Source organism: Mustela nivalis (genome assembly GCF_964662115.1).
Source record: "Mustela nivalis genome assembly, chromosome: 2".
NCBI classification, from domain to species: domain Eukaryota; kingdom Metazoa; phylum Chordata; class Mammalia; order Carnivora; family Mustelidae; genus Mustela; species Mustela nivalis.
This window is the reverse complement of record NC_139021.1, coordinates 46765151-46784261: the sequence shown is the minus strand read 5'-3', so window position 1 is coordinate 46784261 and position 19111 is coordinate 46765151. Positions and strand designations below refer to the sequence as shown.

The window sequence follows — 19111 nt, the reverse complement described above, 5'->3', positions numbered from 1 at the left end:
TAATGATGGATCAGCCACAGCTATTCTGAGACTGCCAAGCAATTGCATGGTGAAACCCTTCATGCACTTTCTGGGTAACAGAAATTTATCACTGTGAATTAAAACAGTCCCCCCAAAATAGTATTGAAAGAGATGAATTTCATTTCTAGAGGTGCCCAACTACTGAGCAAGGTAGAATTTAAAGTTAAAGAACATATTAAAAAACACTGACGCTAATATAAGTTTTCTTAAATTACTTATGCATGTAATTGATGACATGCTTTTTGGATTGTATTAAAAGAGCTCATTAAAATGTGTCTCAGCCCTCTTGTGCACATTACAACAAGATTCTCACAATGCCAGGAAATCTGCTATATTTAAGATTGTACAGAAAGTTTTAATTTCATGTAGTTAAAGTCTACATCTGATAAGTATAATTAATTTCAGGCAATATCATCCAAAAATATCCGAAAAATATCATCCAAAAAAAAAGGGGTCATCTGGTAATTTCCTTAACCTCATACAGATATATCTCAGCGAAAACAAAGAGAAGGCCTTTTTTTCAGCACAATTCACTCTTAGTCATTTGTCCCATACTAAGCACAAGGTGTTCTTTTATCTGTCCTTTTTTTTGTTTTTTTGCAAAATATAAAATTTTAAAAGTATATAAAGGAAAATAACAATCACTCCTGAATAAGCATCCAGAAGGAAATTTCACCAATGCTTACATTTTGACAGAAAGAGGTAAAGATGCTTAGAGCCTTTGACATTTTCTTTCTGTTTTATAAAAGTATTCCAAATTGATCACACATTTTAACTTTGTTCAAATATAATTCTGGTTGCAATTTTTATCTCACTCAACACTATATTCCCAAAAAGGGAATATGTGAACTTTATTTCTAAATCATATAAGAAAATTTTTTGTTCCAATAGAATCTTACTTAAACATATATTAAGAATCCCTAAAAGATGGGATTGGGAGGGAGACAAACCATAAGTGACTCTTAATCTCACAAAACAAACTGAGGGTTGCTGGGGGGAGGGGGGTTGGGAGAAGTGGGGTGGGGTTATGGACATTGGGGAGGGTATGTGCTTTGGTGAGTGCTGTGAAGTGTATAAACCGAACAATTCACAGACCTGTACCCCTGGGGATAAAAATATATTATATGCTTATAAAAAATAAAAAATTTAAAAATTAAAAAAAAAGAAACCCTAAATGTAGTTCACTATTATTTATTTGAAATAAACATTCATTTTTATGGTAGGGTATTACTTTCTTGTTTTCTAAATTTTTCTAAGGATTTTGTCATGATTGCTTTTTTTTCTTTTCTTTTTACTTAAATTCAATTAGCCAACAGGTCATATATTATTATATAGCTTTCCTTATTTGATCTGTTGTGATACATTTTGTTAATACATTGCTTACCTTAAATCTCCATTCGGTTGATTTTGGGGCAAATTCTCATATCATTTCATATCATATCAAATCTCATTTCATCTCATATCATATCAAATTCTCATATCATTTTTTTAGTCATGGTAGTTTATTATCTTAATGTTCCGTTAAATTTAATTTATTTTTATATGGAATAGTAGTGTGTATCCTTTATTTCGGATACTGTTTTACATGCTTTTGTGTTAAGATATTGCCAATATTAGAAAATACATGTGAATATTTAAATTTCTTGTCTGTCTTTTAGATCTTATCTAGGATTTTTAGTAGTTTCTCATGAAAGTGATGTTCATATGAGCTATCAGGTCTTCTATACATGAGTGAAAACAGAATAATGTTTTTGCAGTAACAGTTGAGAAAATCTGAAAACTATTTAGTAACCACTGAGGAAATTATAACTAATAATAGTTCCTTAGTCTTCTTTTATATCAGTATTTTGAGCAAAATAGACATTAAGAAGTGTAAAAGGTCTAAGATTTTACTGTGTTTGTAAGCTAACAAGTTAGTCTGCTAGAATTTCATGGATGCTAAGAGAAGACAAAAGACTCCAGGGTCAGAGACAGGACTTTACTACTCATGGCACAGCAGGCAGAGAGAGCTTCATCTTTGCATGTGCTCCTTTTGTCTAAATTTCCACAGAAATAATGTGGAGCAGTGCCAAGGTAGAAACACCCAGGTAGGTGTATACGCGCAGAGTCTTATGTCACAGATAAGGGACTCTGTCACTGACCTTAGAAAAGTCCAATCTGTTAAAGTGTTGCAAGCATTATCTTTATTATTCCAGAAAGCAAACAAACCTGTTCTCTGCCCCAGTGGAAGACGGTATCTCTACCTTCCATAGCCTTTCACATTTTAAAAACAACTTTCCAAAACTGCCAGTCTGTCACTCAGGAACAGCTCAGAAGCAGCTCAGCAATGAACAGAAACACCCATAGAGAATTACCTTCCAACAGTTGTTTCAACATTTTTTTTCTAATTATGTCTTAAATTTTTCTCCAGTATATAATCTAAACTTTACTTGTACCCTTTATCTCTCATTTCTATATTTGCATATTTGGCATTACCCCTTTCTACTTTCATAGTTAAATTCAGTCTAATTTTGTTTGTTTGCACAAAGAACATAATCCTGGATGAAAATGCTCATCCTGTTACTAAGTGTCATCTTTGAATATATCCTCTCTGAGCATATTTCTTTTTGCTTTAGCAAACATATTTTTACAACTAAAAATTACTTTGTTCTTTCTTACAGTATTTTAAACAGCTGATTTAGTTCCTCTACTTTATTAACCAACAAAAATCTTAAACCAATTTTGTGGCCTACCTACAGGAAGATTTGTGTAATTCTTTTAAGGATTTACACAGGAGTTCACATTAGTTTTAATCTCTGGTTTCTTTTTCCTTTCTCCCTAGTATGGTTGAACAGAAATAAATTAATAAGCATTGATACCTTATTTTCGTGCACAGTAACCAGATAGCACGGTACATAAAAAATCCTCCAAGCACTGAGCTAGGCAGTATGGATAGAATGATGAACCAAAAAGGGTCTTTAACCTTGCAAAGCTTGCAAAGGGATACATATTCATTATAGCATTGTTTACAACTGCAATTTTGAAATATTTTCTGAGATGATTTTTATTATTTATTTTTTTCTATCTTTTTTCTCACTGGACTAATAAGGTCCATAAGAACATTGACTATTTGGGGGCACCTGGGTGGCTCAGTAGGTTAAAGCCTCTGCCTTCAGCTCAGGTCATGATCCCAGAGTCCTGGGATTGAGCCCCACATTGGGCTGTCTGTTCAGCAGGGAGCCTGCTTCCCCACCCCACACCCCACCTGCCTCTCTGCCTACTTGTGATTGTCAAATAAATAAAATCTTAAAAAAAAAAGAACATTGACCATTTTGTTTATTAATAATACTCCTACCCACACATTGCCAAAATGTCATTTTCCTTCCCTGTAACTTATAATAAAAATAGAATTTCTCACTATTATGAAACGTTTAATTATTAGTTCCCCAACCAAGGTGGTTTTGTGGCCTCAGTTTCTCACAGTATACTTTATCTGGCAAGCTCTTCCATTTTTCCCAAAAAAAAAGTCAGGATTTTTCTGAGGCTAAGTCTTTCCTTTCTCTAATTTATTGTGACTTCTTAACTCACTTGTAATTTTTTTGCATGGTAACCAGAATTATGTTTTTTCTGAAATACTATAATAACATTCGCTTATTTTAAAAACCTTGGCTCTCCTTTTCCCTCTAATGTATTTTATTCTAAGCATGGAGTTCAAGACTGTCCATATTAAATCCTTACAATTTTCTGGAATCATGACACAACTTCCACAACTATTGTAGGTGTATCCTATACTCTAGCCACTGAAGGTCACTTTTACTTTTTAAGCTTTATATATATGCTTTACACTTCTGTATCCTTGGCCAGCATTCTATGTTGATTCTAGTCAGAGAATTAATGGTTAGAAAAGATAACAGAGAAAAGAAATATACCAAAATAATATAATTAAGAATTCTGGAAAACAGATAAACTGAATGGCAATGGCATAAGATAGGATTAATTAAATACACATAGATAAATTTGCAATTAGACTGGGAATAAAATAAACACTTAAATTCACAGAAACAGGAGGATCCAAAAAAAATATTCAATTTCCTGAACTGCTCAGGGACAAAACAACTAAAGTAGTACAAAGAAAGAAAGCTTGAAACAATCTAAGCAACACTTATAGAGTTTTAAAAGAAGTTTTTCCCAAGAGCTATTATGAAGACAACAATTTGATATTGGGTGCAAAGCCATGAGTCTGGAAGCAAGAGTTCCTAGGTCATTATAGGAATTCACTATTAAGTTCACAGGATTGCTGCTGTATAAGTTACAAGTTGAAGAACATACAGTTGTCTTTTGCCTTAAAAAAAGGAAGAAGTTGGTGCCTTGCTATGGCTGCCTTCATATAGGTATTGGTTCCAAGCAATTTAACATACAAATCCTAATGCAAATCAAAAGGATATAGTTATTTTGCATACTAGTTAGGAATACTTTCAGCTATGGTGTATTTCTTGAATAAGTACAACATTAAAGAATTAAGATAAATAAGTCAAGCAGAGAGAGTCAATTATCATATGGTTTCACGTATTTGTGGAGCATAACAAATAACATGGACGACATTGGGAGACGGAGAGGAGAAGGGAGTTGAGGGAAATTGGAAGGGGAGGTGAACCATGAGAGACTATGGACTCTGAAAAACAACCTGAGGGTCTTGAAGGGGCAGGGGATGGAAGGTTGGAGGAATAAGGTGGTGGGTATTAGGGAAGGCACGTATTGCATGGAGCACTGAATTAAAAAAAAAGAATTAAGATAGGGTGAATCAAACCTATTTATTACTTCTGGGATTTAAGAAATGCAGGATTAATATGATCTCCCTGATATGAGGAAGTGGTGATGCAACATGGGGGCTTAAGTGGATAGGAGAAGAATAAATGAAACAAGATGGGATTGGGAGGGAGACAAACCATAAGTGACTTTTAATCTCACAAAACAAACTGAGGGTTGCTGGGGGGAGGGGGTTTGGGAGAAGGGGGTGGGATTATGGACATTGGGGAGGGTATGTGCTTTGGTGAGTGCTGTGAAGTGTGTAAACCTGGTGATTCACAGACCTGTACCCCTGGGGATAAAAATATATGTTTATAAAAAATAAAAATTATATTAAAAAAAAAAGAAATGCAGGATTATATTATTTTAAATCAATTTATCTTGAAAAATGTCCATGTTAAGTCTCTCCACTAGTAGTAAAAATTAAAGCTATCTTTTTAAAAATGTTAAGTCATAAAGACAAGAATGCAAAACACATTTGAGTCCTGAACCAATAGGCTCCCTAAGGACTGGCTAAAGTCTTCATTTTAATCATGATCTTCATGGGACACCTAGAAAATAAAATGATAATTGAGAGATTTGACTCAAATTCAGAGTGCATTTCAAGAAGAAGCCAAAACAAAGATTCAAATAGGATCATATTTAATTAAGTGGTGTGTACCTAGACTCTGGAGCCTTAACCTAAGATATGTCAGTTAATAAGGGATCAGTAATACTTGCATATGTGTTGGCTGAATGTAAGACCCAGACCCACACTCTTAAGATTTATGAACTATTTATTTGGAGTTTGTACATTAAATGTGTAATCTTCATGGAATAAATGAGTTCATGGCTAATGATAAGCAGTGTTAATATTTATGTGCATTTTTTTTTCATTTCAATAGAAGGAGGGTTTACAATTTTCAAGGAATAAAAGGGAGTTTTGCAGAAATGATATTCACAGAGGTTTCCAGAATTACTGTACTTCTTAACATGATATCCACCTCACTGTCTGATGTTAGAATATCTAGAACCACATAAAAACTAGCAAACCAGAAGCAAAATTAATACCGATAGTTCTGGCAGTCTTTGCCTCACTCAATTCAATAACGTATATATTTTAAAAATCTATATATTTGTTTTTAAATATGACCTAATTTTCATTTTTTAAAAATGGAGCACTGTTATATCTTCAAAATAAATTCTTCACAGAAACACTGAATTAGGGATTTTCAATAAATTGGAATATTAAATTGCTTTGATGACAGAGCATACATCTATAAAAGAATTTATATTTTACTGGAGTCTTATTCTTTGTATCCCCTCCAATAGTTCTGTTTAAACAGATGTACCACAGATGTGGAAACATCTGGCAGGTCAACACAATTCTGCCATGAACATATTCAGGTTAGGATTGTACGTTTTTTTAAATCTAATTGTTAAGCAAGGACCCTTCTCTGGAAAAAGTTTAGTACATTGCATCAAATGATATATTTCCACTTGCTTCTCCTTTCTTTCTAACAAGTATTTTCACATGTGCTCATTAAAAATATTTTGGTGCCTATGGTTACTCTTTATTTGTTTTAGAAATGTCTATATAATTTTCATTCGCCTTTATACAATCACCTACTCAAGTGTGAGGGACAGTTGAATTAAAATCAATAGATTGATTTTAGTCACTTTCATTTTTTTCTTCTCCTGAGTTTTGTTGGGTTCATTCAAATTACAAGAAAATTGCTCCAATTGTACACATTAAATATACTAATCCATCAAGTTCTTGAATCTTCTTTCTTCACTTAGATTGCATATGTCAAAGAGATGAATGAAACTTCTTTCAACATTCTATATCACTATAGAAGACCTTCATTTGGCTTCTCTTATATTAGCATAAACATATAGCACTGGGTATACATTTAATGTATGCCATGGGTGAATATGTATGTGTGTGTGCAGGTGTTTGTAGTTTTGGAGAGCTAGGTAGAGGAGGGAAGAGAAAATTGAAAAATTTGAAGATTATAGATTTTGAAATTTTATTTTTATGGTACACACATAAATCCAACAATAAAAATCTTCAATCTTTGCTTTAAACTATCTCTCTGTTTTTATAAGCCAGGAAACATTCATGAGACTCAAGAAATATTTTCCAAAGCTCAGTGTTTGAATATTATAATATTTACCCAAATCAGAGAAAATTAATAAGATTTACAGCACTTTGCAGAGACTGTTAGTAAATCCTGAGGGGAAAAGCAGATAGTACCATTTCATTCAGTGCTGGGAATTTGGGTGATACGTGGTGACAGTATGAGATTTTTCACTCCTGAAGAGGCTGAGGCTGTGTGACCCATGGGATCAGCATGTACCATGGGATGCTATAAAACCCATCTAATATTTATCAAGATGTGCAATGTAATGAAAACTGCCTGAAATCATACACCACACAAACAACTTCAACCTGGGAATAGGAAGCAAAACAAGGAAACATAATCATAAGCTAGGTTCTTAGGCAGTGCTTCTCAGCCTCACGTCTGTATGTTTATCAGCTGTTTATTTTTCTGGCTACTTTAGAATTTCCTGTTGAGATAGATTTATATTCAAATGCATCATGAAATACAAAAAAACCCGAAAGGTTTTTGTCTGCTTGCTTGATCTCTCTCCTTCAAAACATTTTATTTTTTTCCTGAACAGTCCACTTTTGTGTTTAAAATCATCCACCCATGCACATTTTAATCAGGTTATAGTAATCCTAACTGTTAACTCTGGCTCAGAAACTCATGACCATCCCATACTTACGTGGAGGTTCCAAAACATAAACTATGAGTCCATAGTGTATCACACCACAGGACAATAGCACCATGAAGGAAGTTTCGAAGCTCTGAATATTCTAGTCTCCTCAAATTTTCCATTATAGATAGTCATTGAAATCAGATTTTTTTTTTTCACAAAACCAGAACAGATGATTGTTACAGTGTTGCACAAAAGAGTTCCAGAAATTCTCACAAAACAGTCTGTATGGCAATCAGCCCACAATGGGCTTCTAATTCCTTCACCATAAAGTCCAAGTCTACTTCCAAGTTTCCAACCAGGATGTTTGCAATGTGCCTCCTCCTTTGACAGCTGTTAAATGCCATAATGGTTACAATAGCATATGCTGGGAGTACCCCAGATGTCTTCGCACAGTGGTAGGTCCATTTCTAATAACAGACAATGAGAGAGAAAGGCTGACATAATATTTATAGGAACTTCTTAATCTCTAGTGCATTGTAAATGTTTACGGTTCAAGGTGGGGAATCTGGCTGCTTACCAAATGTATTTTTTCTCCTCTGAGTTTAAGCATCAGGTTATATTTAAATATTTCTATTCGCTCTCACTATCTGTTTTTATGTCTCTGTCTCAGGTCTAAATCAATCTCTCGCTGTCTCCTCAATCTCTCTTTTTCCACAAATACTTACTGAACATGTTTCCTCAAAGTGTATTTAAGTTATCCCTGCCTATCTCTGGCAAATAAAAGAGTTTCCATCCTTTGGGCCTGTCTGTACAGCAAAAATGCTCTGGACTGATTCAATTCAACATTGGCATGTTTTTAAAACTATTAAACCATATGGAAATATGTCTTACTGAATTTACTTCCTAAAGAGTAGTTTTCCATTGGACCTATTTGATTTTGACTGTAACCTCTGTGTGCAGAAATGTTCCTTTGGTCTTTAAATCCTCATAATTTATAAGATGAATAAAGAGAGGACTATTTTATTCCAATTGTTGAACTCAGAAAGAACTAAGTTGATGAAGAAAACACAAATGGTGATACTGGGCTAGTCACAAAATCATTTTTGTGAGGGTTGGAGTATAGTTCTCTCTTGTAAAAAGAGAGAATTACATTATCTTATTATGGTTTCTTATAGTTCTAATACTTACTAATTCGTAGTCCAAGTTTTTTCTGAACTCACTTTCTCAGGTCCCATGGGCATGGCCATCTTTTTTTTAATATTCTTTTTTTTTTTAAAGATTTTATTTATTTATTTGACAGAGAGAAAGAGCACAAGTAGCAGAGAGGCAGGCAGAGAGGAAGGAAGCAGGCTCCCTGCTGAGCAGAGAGCCCAACATGGGGCTCTATCCCAGGACCCTGGGATTATGACCAGAGCCGAAGGTAGACGTTTAACTGACTGAGCCACCCAGGTGCCCCGGGCATGGCCATCTTTATACCCAATATTAACTTTCACAGTTTCTTTAAAAGTCATCTTGTTCTCACAAACTCCCTTCCCTTCACCACCAGAAAATGAAAGAGGATTTGAAAAACCTTGGTAGTAAGAGCAGAATAACTTTTTGGTCCATCAGTTATTTTGTAGATGAAAGACACTAAACAAGGAGTACAACCTTTGGTGACTTCCTTTTGGAGTACAAACTACTAAGAACAGAAAAAGCTATGTGAAAGCAAGCAAACTGCTTTGATTTTGGCAACCAATTCCAGTTAAAACAGCCACAGAAAACAAAAGCCTCAAATAGACCAAAATTAGGATCTATAGCAATAGATCCTTATTTATTTATTATTTATTTATTTATTTGACAGGTAGAGATCACAAGTAGGCAGAGAGGCAGGCAGAGAGAGAGGGGGAAGCAGGCTCCCCGCTGAGCAGAGAGCCCGATGTGGGGCTCGATCCCAGGACCCCGAGATCATGACCTGAGCCAAATGCAGCGGCTTAACCCACTGAGCCACCCAGGCGTCCCCCTTATTTATTTTTATTAATAAAAATTAGTGAAATGTTAGCATCATTTAGTTCATGATTCCATACAATTTAGTTTTAAATGTGCAGGCATAGAGGAAGCACACATCTTCCCCTTGGTGTGCTCATTTGTATACTACAAGGTTTTTTAACTCAGAACTGCTCTATAATAATGACCCTCACCCCATTTAATCACTAAGAATGCTTTGCTTATTTGTATTGTAGGCAAATCATCAACAAGGTGCTTTACTTTCCAAAAGTTCTTTTTCTACCACTTATTTTGAATAATAAAGAGAGAATTAAATGGTCTTATGAATAATATTACTGCCCATAGGTAATAAATCTAAACAGTCATATTATGACATTTAAGATAAATTGACAGTTAAAAGAAAAACTAACATTTTGGGGGTGGGAGCAATTAAGATACAATCTCTTCACAACTTTACCTTATAATAGAGTGTTATTGACTATAATTGCTACACTGTGCAAAAACTCTTCAGGACTTACTTATCCACTAGTTCTGTTTGTACTGTTAAACAGTATATCCCCAGTAACATTTTTTAAAGAGATTTAAGACAGGAGTTGTACTAGTTTACCAGACAGTGGACAAGTGTTTATCAGAATCATCAAGAATACTGATTAAGGAAAAAAAAAGGCGGGTGGGGGGGCAAGGTAACTGAGCTGGCCCTAGGCTTCCTATTCAGAATGTAACAAGGAACTGAATTTTTTTTAATGTCTATATTTGAAAAGATTGTGGTGTTTTTAATTAACATATAATGTAGTATTTGTTTCAGAAGTACAGGTCTGTGATTCATACATCTTCATCAGCGCTCACCATAGCACATCCCCTCCCCAGGCTCCATCATCCAGCCACCCACCCCCCTCCCACCTCCCTCCGCTCCAGCAACTCTCAGTTTGTTTCCTGAGATTAAAGTCTCTGGTTTTGTCTTGTTTCATTTTCCCCTGCCTTCCCCCATGATCCTCTGTCTTGTAAGGAATGGAATTTTAACCAGCTTCCCAACAGGTTCTTAGGTACAGAACTCTTGAAAGTCATTACACTATAGCCAGAAGCCAGGGATCAAACTGGTCTGCCCTTTTTGAATCCAGGATAGGAATGACCAAATTGTCAGAAGGTATCCAGGGGATCTCATGATGGAAGCTTCTGGCTTCCCTACCATTGTTAAGCAAACTTTGCCTTTTTCTTCTCTTCCAGTAAGAAGGAAATAGTCCTTTGGAGGCAAACTTTCCCTATCCTTCCTTTCCCTCGAATATTGGAGTAATCTGAATTACTACCCCTCAGATATTCAGCAACAGCTCTAAAACATGGTGAACACTGTAATGATTACTTCAATGCTGCTAACTAGCATGGGTATCTATTTACAAAGAAAAGTTCAAGCTCTTTTTCAAGAAACTCCTAGCTTTCCACAGTCCATTACTATAAAATAATGGGCCTTCTTTTTACCAACATAAATTATTTTTATTTTTACAAAGTTCAGTTAAATATAAGGGACACATTATAATAATGTGGGATCTTAATAATTAAGATTTATCAGCTGAATAACAGGAACTAATGTGTAGACTTATTTACATGCAAGGTCTGAGGTCCTGATTTTTAAAGAAAAATGACATACAGCTTATATCCTTGATATTATTTCCTAGTAAAGTTTCCATGAATTTAATCTACTCTAATTAGGTCTTCAGAGAAACACTAAAGTCATAAAGATAAACAGCATTAATTTAAAGTTAAACTTACTTTGCAGTAACTGAGTTAATATTTCTTGAAGACTCTATTAGTCAGTCATAATACTGCATTCAAATTTTAGGCCCTTCAGTTCCGACAATTATAACTGTTTGAGTAAAGATTATATCTTCTGGTTATTTTTGCTTGTGATGTATCACAAGGTTGAATTTAATCATGTAAATATTTTATTTTGGAAGGCAAATTGAATTCTCTCTCTCTCCCTTTTTTTGTCTTCAGTTTATAATGCTTTGCTTTGCACTGTTGCTTATCTTATGTCTTATTTTTTACCATATTTTCTGACTTAGGAGGAGCTCCATCTCTTACCTGTTTTCTAACCTCTCTCTTCTCCACTTTCTAGGAGCAGGAATTCTAACATGGGTTAAGGACAGGCTGAAATACTGAGGACTAGAATTTGATCATAGCTCAAACAAACATCCTGAATTAGTGCGAAGCCAAGTTATTTTCCATATGAATGCCTTTATTGGACTTTTGTGTAAGGCTTCTTTCAAAGGGGTGCCTGGGTGGCTTGGTTGATTAAGTGTCTAAGTTTGGCTTGGGTCATGATCTCAGAGTCATGGAATTGAGCCCCACATTGAGCTCCCTGCTCAGTGGGAAGTCAGCTTGTCTCTCTCCCTCTCTGTCTGCCTCTCCCCCTGCTCATTCTTTCTCTAATAAATAAATAAAATCTTTTTTTAAAAAGTCAAATTCTTTTTTCTCTCCTTTGAATTCTAAGCTGCTGTTGTCAGAATGACAGAGGGTATTTATATATATTGATAGATGTCTCATATAGATATCTGAGATATATATATATATATATATATATATATATATCATATATATTATACCTGACAGATAACTGATAGATATATCTAGAGTATATCTAATTCCAGAATGATTTCCTACCCAAAAAAAGATGGATTTACATGATTAAATTCAATCCTATTGGAGTTGTGTTTTATAAACCCCACTTGAGATAGGGTTTATTTCTTATACCAATTAATTTCTAATAATTTTTATTTAATAATCTAAAATAAACTGTGTTGTTATTGTTTTACATTGACTGTTTAAATCACCTGCAACAAAATAGAATAAGAATTCACTGGAAGCTGGAGTTTTACTGCAGAAGGCAACCGTTGGAGATTTCTCATCATGAAAACTGCTGCTCAGCTGAAGGGTAAAACATCTAACATGGGATACAAGAACTGAAAAAGACTATCAAGAGTACCTAGTTCAATATCCTTACTTTTTGATAAAAAACAACAACAAAAATGTTACCAGAACATGGTAGATGATTTGCCTTAAGCTCAACATGATAATTATCTTCTGCAAGTGATTTTTATTTAGCACAGTGTTGGAGTTCATTTAGTGGAATGAGTGGTGGCGTTGTGTGGCACCATCATTTCATGTGTGACCAAGTTCGTTACCCTAGATAACTCAGTTTCTATATCTCTAAAAATAGAGATGTTGACAGTTCCTATTCTGTAGATCTGACTATAAGATTAAGATAAGATGCATAAAAAATTTAAAAAGGGTAAAACTCAATACTCAAAGTAAAACTCAGTTGTGTTGGTTATAAGAATTATATCAGAATGTACATCCTAATTTTTGAAGATTGAAACAACTGGTTTGCAATTTAATTTAAATCCAGTTAATCATTAATGCTAAGTAACAATTAAGCTTTATAAATGCTAATTTTTTATAGCTTAGGTAACAAAATCAAAGTGAAGGTATGGGCAATTATTTTCATTCTGCTTATTTCAAGGGAAAATACTTTTACTTAATGCCATATATATACATATATGAAGGTATATGTATTTATATATGTGCCAGATATATGTTATACCATATGTATTTGTGTACATGTGTACACACACACACACACACACACACACACATACTTTAGGGATTTGCCTTCCGATAATTGATTTTTTTTTTTTTTAGATTTTATGTATTTATGTGACAGAGAGACAGACACAGCAAGAGAGGGAACACAAGCAGGGGAAGTGGGAGAGGGAGAAGATTTATTTATTTATTTATTAGCGATAGAGAGAATGAGCAGGAGGGGCAGAGGGAGAGAGAATCTGAAGAAGACTCTGTGCTGAGTGCAGAGCCCGATGCAGGGCTTGATCTCACAACCTTGAGATCGTAACCTGAGATGAAACCAAGAGTCAGCTGCTTAACTGACTGTGCCACCCAGAGATGCCCCTTATAGTTGATCTTAATAAGCTTTTGATCTTCAAACTGCACTGATCATGATAAACTATCATTATTTTTCAGTGAGTTATTTATAAGTTTCTTATTTTAATGAAGACTTTGTAGCATCTTCAACATACCTCCAATTTGGGAGTGTGCTTTTTTAACAAGTTGGTAATATGCTGACAATCATATACAAGTCCTTTTTGAAACTCGAAACAAAAAGAGAATGTTTTCCAAATTTGTGCTCTTGTTTCATTTCTGTCTTAAATAGGGATGATAATAGTATTCTAAATTTAGTTAGTGCTTATTCTTCGGTAGACTGCTTATGATACTCTAAGTTTCTCCTTATTTTTGAAGTACATTTACTTCTTTTTTCCTTAAACATTCTTTACATGGAAACACCGTCTTAAAATCGCCACTGTAATACACTTCCTGAAATATTTACCTTATTATGGTACTTTATATAATTCTAATTCTAGTAATTTGGGGAAGCTTTCTTATCCCAACAATTTTGGGGAAAATGTTTGAATGTTTCTTATAATTTAAAATCCATTTTCTTGCCATATAACTTTCTCTGTATAGTAGCAATAAATAAATAAAAATCCTCTCAAAAACAAGTCTTCAAATTAATACTCTCAGTAAATTTTTTTTAAAAAGAGTTCTTTGATTTTACCGAACTGTTCTACAATACCGAAATAGGTTAAAATTAAAGTGCAGTCTAGATTAAAATTAAATCTTAAAGAGTTTTAAAGTCAAGGATTTTGCAAGAATAGGCTAAGGGACACATAAATGAATATTTGGGGATTGAATAACATGCTCAATGGTCCACTTTGGTCCAAATCACTATTTCAAAACCAACCTTGTAGGCCAAAGACGCCAAGAACCATGTGGATAAAGTGAGGGAAAGTACAGTTTACTGATGTTTCAGAAGAAGAGTTTGATGGAAAACAAAAATAAATAGGGTCTACTATATTGCTTGACTTCCCAACACAACAAATACACACACACACACACACACACCATCTTTCATAACATTTCCAAAAATATTCTTGCCCAACAGAACGCAGTATACATCACTTCTCCAAAGAGAGAGGGCACAAACTCATTCCAAGTTTCAATACCTGTGGGCCAATGATCTGATAGCCCAAACTTTCTGACATTCACTTTCTTCCATTCTGTTTTGGTTTTGGCTAGACAATCTTAAGCAATTCCAGACCCCAAAATACTGCAATACTTTCATAAAGACTTTCATAACTACTGCAACTGGTGAGCTAACATATAAATATAAACATCTTGAAAATATATGTGTCATATAAAATGGAGGAAAAAGCAAAAATGTGCTTTAAAACTTTTGGTTAAGAGAGAGTGCCATTGATCTTAACCCAAAGACTTTATATATTGCATTAATCATGTAAAGAATAGAACAATAATCTCATGGAAAACTATTTGTTGGCTATATCCATCAGCAATGAGGCAAACATGTGGGTTAGCCAGCATAAACTGCTCCAAGATCTAGTCACTGCTCATATTCTCCTTGTCCAGAGCCCTTCAGTGTGACCTCTCTGGTTACATTAGAGGCACATTAGAGATTATTCCCCTGTGGTTTTGCTACCAAAGCAGCTATTTGCTTCCCATAGTGTGGGTGTTTGGACATTATAATTGAGCAACTATAGGTTCAGTTCAGGTATTAGCTTGTTAACATAACTTCTTTAAACCTGAGTGAGATACCTCCTAGTTTCATTTTATGGGATGATTTTGCTAGTAAAGATGAACCTAACTCTCCAAATTGAATTGGGGAACATTCTTCCACCTAATTCTAGCTCTTTGCTAATAAACTTTACCTCATAGCAAGAATGGAAAATGACAAATTTCAAGCTCAACCTGATAGATTTTTCTCTACAATATGTCCCCCAAATACTCTTAGGTCATTTCACCCTTTTCAAGGTGTTGTCACAGCAGAAAGCATTGTGGAGTAGGAATTCGTTCCTCTGATCCTTTGAAGATTTTCTGTATAACTCCTTTCCTATTTCCAGGTTTCTATCATTTCCTATCTTACTCATTAACTTTAGGATACAGTAAAATATCTATCTTCTGCTAAATAAGGTGCACAGCTCTTACTAGTCAGATATTCCTTGCTTTGGGAGGACATGTCCCTTAAAAAGCTCATACAGTAATCTTCCTATTGTCTCTCTGCTTTTAATGTGCCAGCTTGGACTGGAGCTTGCTTCTGTCTTATAGTATCGCAAAGAAGACCACTAGAAATTAGATTCAGCTTTACTTTCTCTTGTTTTCACAAAGAATGGTGTTCTGTACACTGCTGCATCATTTTCCCCAAAAAAGAGGTACAATAAATGACCACTATTGATCCATCTTATTCAGTTGGATGGTGTGAAGAAAAAACTCACATTTTTTTTTCTTTTCTCTGTGTAGGAGAAAACAAACAAACAAACAAACAAACCCATTTTTGCTAATGTGTATTTCTTTCCCATGTGGCTCCATTACTATTCACACAAAACATTTCACTTCTGACACTTCTGGTCACCAAATGTGTAGAGGTTTTCCTCACACCAAGCAATTCTTTGCGACACCAGCTGGGTGTCCTATAATTTAACTTAATTCCAACAATATCTACCCAGAGATAGCATCAGATCCCACAGGTTAAAAGCTCAGTCCTGTAAGACTGCCTCCCCAAACACCCCCCCCCCCAACTCCAACACACAGATACATCAGATGCCAGTTACAAACCCATGTTATCACCTATGCTTCTGACTGGCCTGTTCTAGATCAGAGGTTCCAACAACTCCCTCTTCAGGTTCTATAATTTGCTAGAGCAACTCAAAAAACCCAGGGTAACAATTATGTTTACCAGTTTATTAAAGGATATCATAAAGGATACAGATAAACATCCATATGGAAGAGATGAATAGGGGAAGGTTTGGGAAAGGGCAAGGAGCTTCCATGCCCTGCCCAGGCACGCCACCCTCCCAGGACCTCCATGCATTCAACAACCGGGAAGGTCTCTGAACCTAGTCCTTTTGGGGTTCCATGGAGGTTTTATTATATGGTCATGATTGATTGAAGCACTGGCCATTGTCCATTGATTCAACCTCCCTACCTCTCTGCCCTCCCCAGGTGTCAAGGGTTGGACCAAAAGTTCCAACCCTTTAATCACAGCAACCAGCCCCCATCCTTAGGTGGGGTCCAAAATAACTCATTAACATAAGATACCTTATCACTCTCATTACTTCTGAAATTCAAAGGGTTTTTCAGAGACTTTGCCAAGAACAGGGTCAATTACCAAATATTTAGTTCTTATTATAAACGATGGCAATACCACAGATGGAATCAATCTACCTAACTTCTTAAGCCTTAGGAATTAATCTTTTCCTCCTCCCCTGTCCATATCAGTGAGTGGAAAGCAATGACTAGGTGGTGTGCCTACAGTCTCAAACACTTTTTTAGGTAGGTAATCCAACAATGGGGCTCAAAGAATTAGTAAATCTGGTTTAGCTGACACACTTAGCTGTGTTCTGCTACCCAGTCTTAATGAGAAGCAAAGGTAATATTTTTTTTTCCCCTTCTTAAGCTAATGATTCTGTTGTATTCTGTCATTTTTTGACTCAGAAGAACTCGGGCAGAGAAATAGATTTCCCCAAATATTAAAATTTGAAGGAAAAGAGCAAAATACTCAAGCAATTTTAGTGAGGATATCAGTCCCACTAGCTCATCTCATATGTACTGATCATCCTCTTCACTCAGCAAATATCCATCAATATATAGAGAAATTTTATTCAAATCATGTGTACTATTGGAAGTAAGAGAAAAAAAATGTTCTTTGTTCTCAAAGGGAGCTCGTATTTTCTGTTTTGAGGTAGAAAAGCAAAGGAAAAGTTTTGCAATATTTGGGGTATTTTAAAATCCATTTCATTCTGAATTGTTGTAAAATTTTTGCCATCTATACCCATCCATTATTCTTTTTTTTTCTCATCTGAGCCACTGGGTGGTGATACAGTGGATGAAAATAAGTAGAAGAATGAAGAATGAAGATGAAAGAACCATAGATGTGTAGCCATGCCTATTTTCATGCTAGAAGTAACAGCTTAATTCCTTTCCCCCCTCTCTTTGAGTCCTTTTTTTTGTAATATAAGGTTATTTTATGCACAAGCATGGTTATTTTCCTTTCATTAAAATGGATACAGCACTTGATCCATGCATCAACTCCATCTGTAATCATAATTTCAAAGAAATTATAGAACAAAGTCAATTACTCAAATAATCTAGAATCACAGTTTTATATGCAGTGTCAAGATAATTGACAAAGGCGTTTTGGACTTCAATTACCTGAATAACTACTTTGAGTTTCTCCTCATTTAGAAAGTTTCTATATGCCTTTGCATTTAACACACTTTATTTTTTATTCTTTTGTTATTTATTTACTTTATTATTTGTTATTCTTTTTTGAGTTTGCCATTATCTTTTGCAAATGTTTAGCCTTCTATGTTACCAAATCCAAAAGGAATATATAAACAATAAATCCATTTGTTGTTAAGAACTTCAGGTCTTAAAATGTATTGTTTTTTCTTTCTTAAGATTTTCTGCAATTACTTTCTTTGATTCAAATTCAATTAATTAACATTAATGTATTATTGTTTCAGAGGTAAAGATCAGTGATTCATCATTCTTATATAACACCCAGTGCATGATGTAATGTCCTTAATGTCTATCACTCATTTACCCCAACCCTCAAAACCCTCCCTTCCAGCAACCTTAGTTTGTTGCCTATGATTAAGAGTCTCTTATGGTTTGCCTCCCTATCGAGTTTTGTATTATTTTACTTTTTCCTCTCTTCCTCTATGATCTTCTGCCTTGTTTCTTAAATTCCACATATCAGTGAGATCATATGATAACTTTTTTTTTCTCTGATTGACTTATATTGCTTAGAATAACACCGTCTGGTTCCATCCATGTTACTGCAGTTGGCAAGATTTCATTTTTTTGAGGCTGAGTAATATGCCATTATTGTTGATGGACATCTGGTCTCTTTCCATAGTTTGGCTATTGTGGTCATTGCTGTACACACATTGGGGTGCAGATTCCCCTTTGGATCACTACATTTGTACCCTTGGGGTAAATACTACATACTACAATTGCTGGGTCATACGGTAGCTCTATTTTCAACTTTTTGAGCATCTTCCATACTATTTTCCAGAGTGGCTGTACCAGCTTGCATTCCCACCAACAGTATAGAAGTGTTCCCTTTTTTTCTGCATCCTCACCATCTGTCATTTCCTGACTTATTAATTTTAGCCATTCTGACAGGTGTGAGGTGTTATTTTCTTGAAGTTTTGATTTCTATTTCCCTGATGTCAAGTGATGATGAACACTTTTTCATGTGTCTCTTGGCCATGTGTATGTCTTCTTTGGAATGTCTATTCATGTCTTCTGCCCATTTCTAAAGAATTCTAAAGAATTATTTGTTCTTTGGGCATTGAGTTTGACAAGTTCTTTATAGATTTTGGATATTAACCCTTTATCTTTTATTTCATTTGCAAATATCTTCTCCCATTCTGTCAGTTGTCTTTTGGTTTTGTCAATTATTTCCTTTGCTGTGCAAAAGCTTTATACCTTGATGAGGTCCCAAAAGTTTATTTTTGCCTTTGGTTCCCTTGGC

General features: G+C 34.9%; 1 long non-coding RNA gene across 1 annotated transcript in view; it reads right to left on the bottom strand.

Moving 5' to 3' along the window:
* Positions 1-7899: 7899 nt before the first annotated feature.
* Positions 7900-19111, bottom strand: part of LOC309860476 — a 155575-nt gene continuing 144363 nt past the window's right edge. The window contains exon 5 of the long non-coding RNA XR_014309395.1: positions 7900-7976. This is a non-coding gene — a long non-coding RNA (uncharacterized lncRNA). The remainder of the gene's footprint in view (positions 7977-19111) is intronic.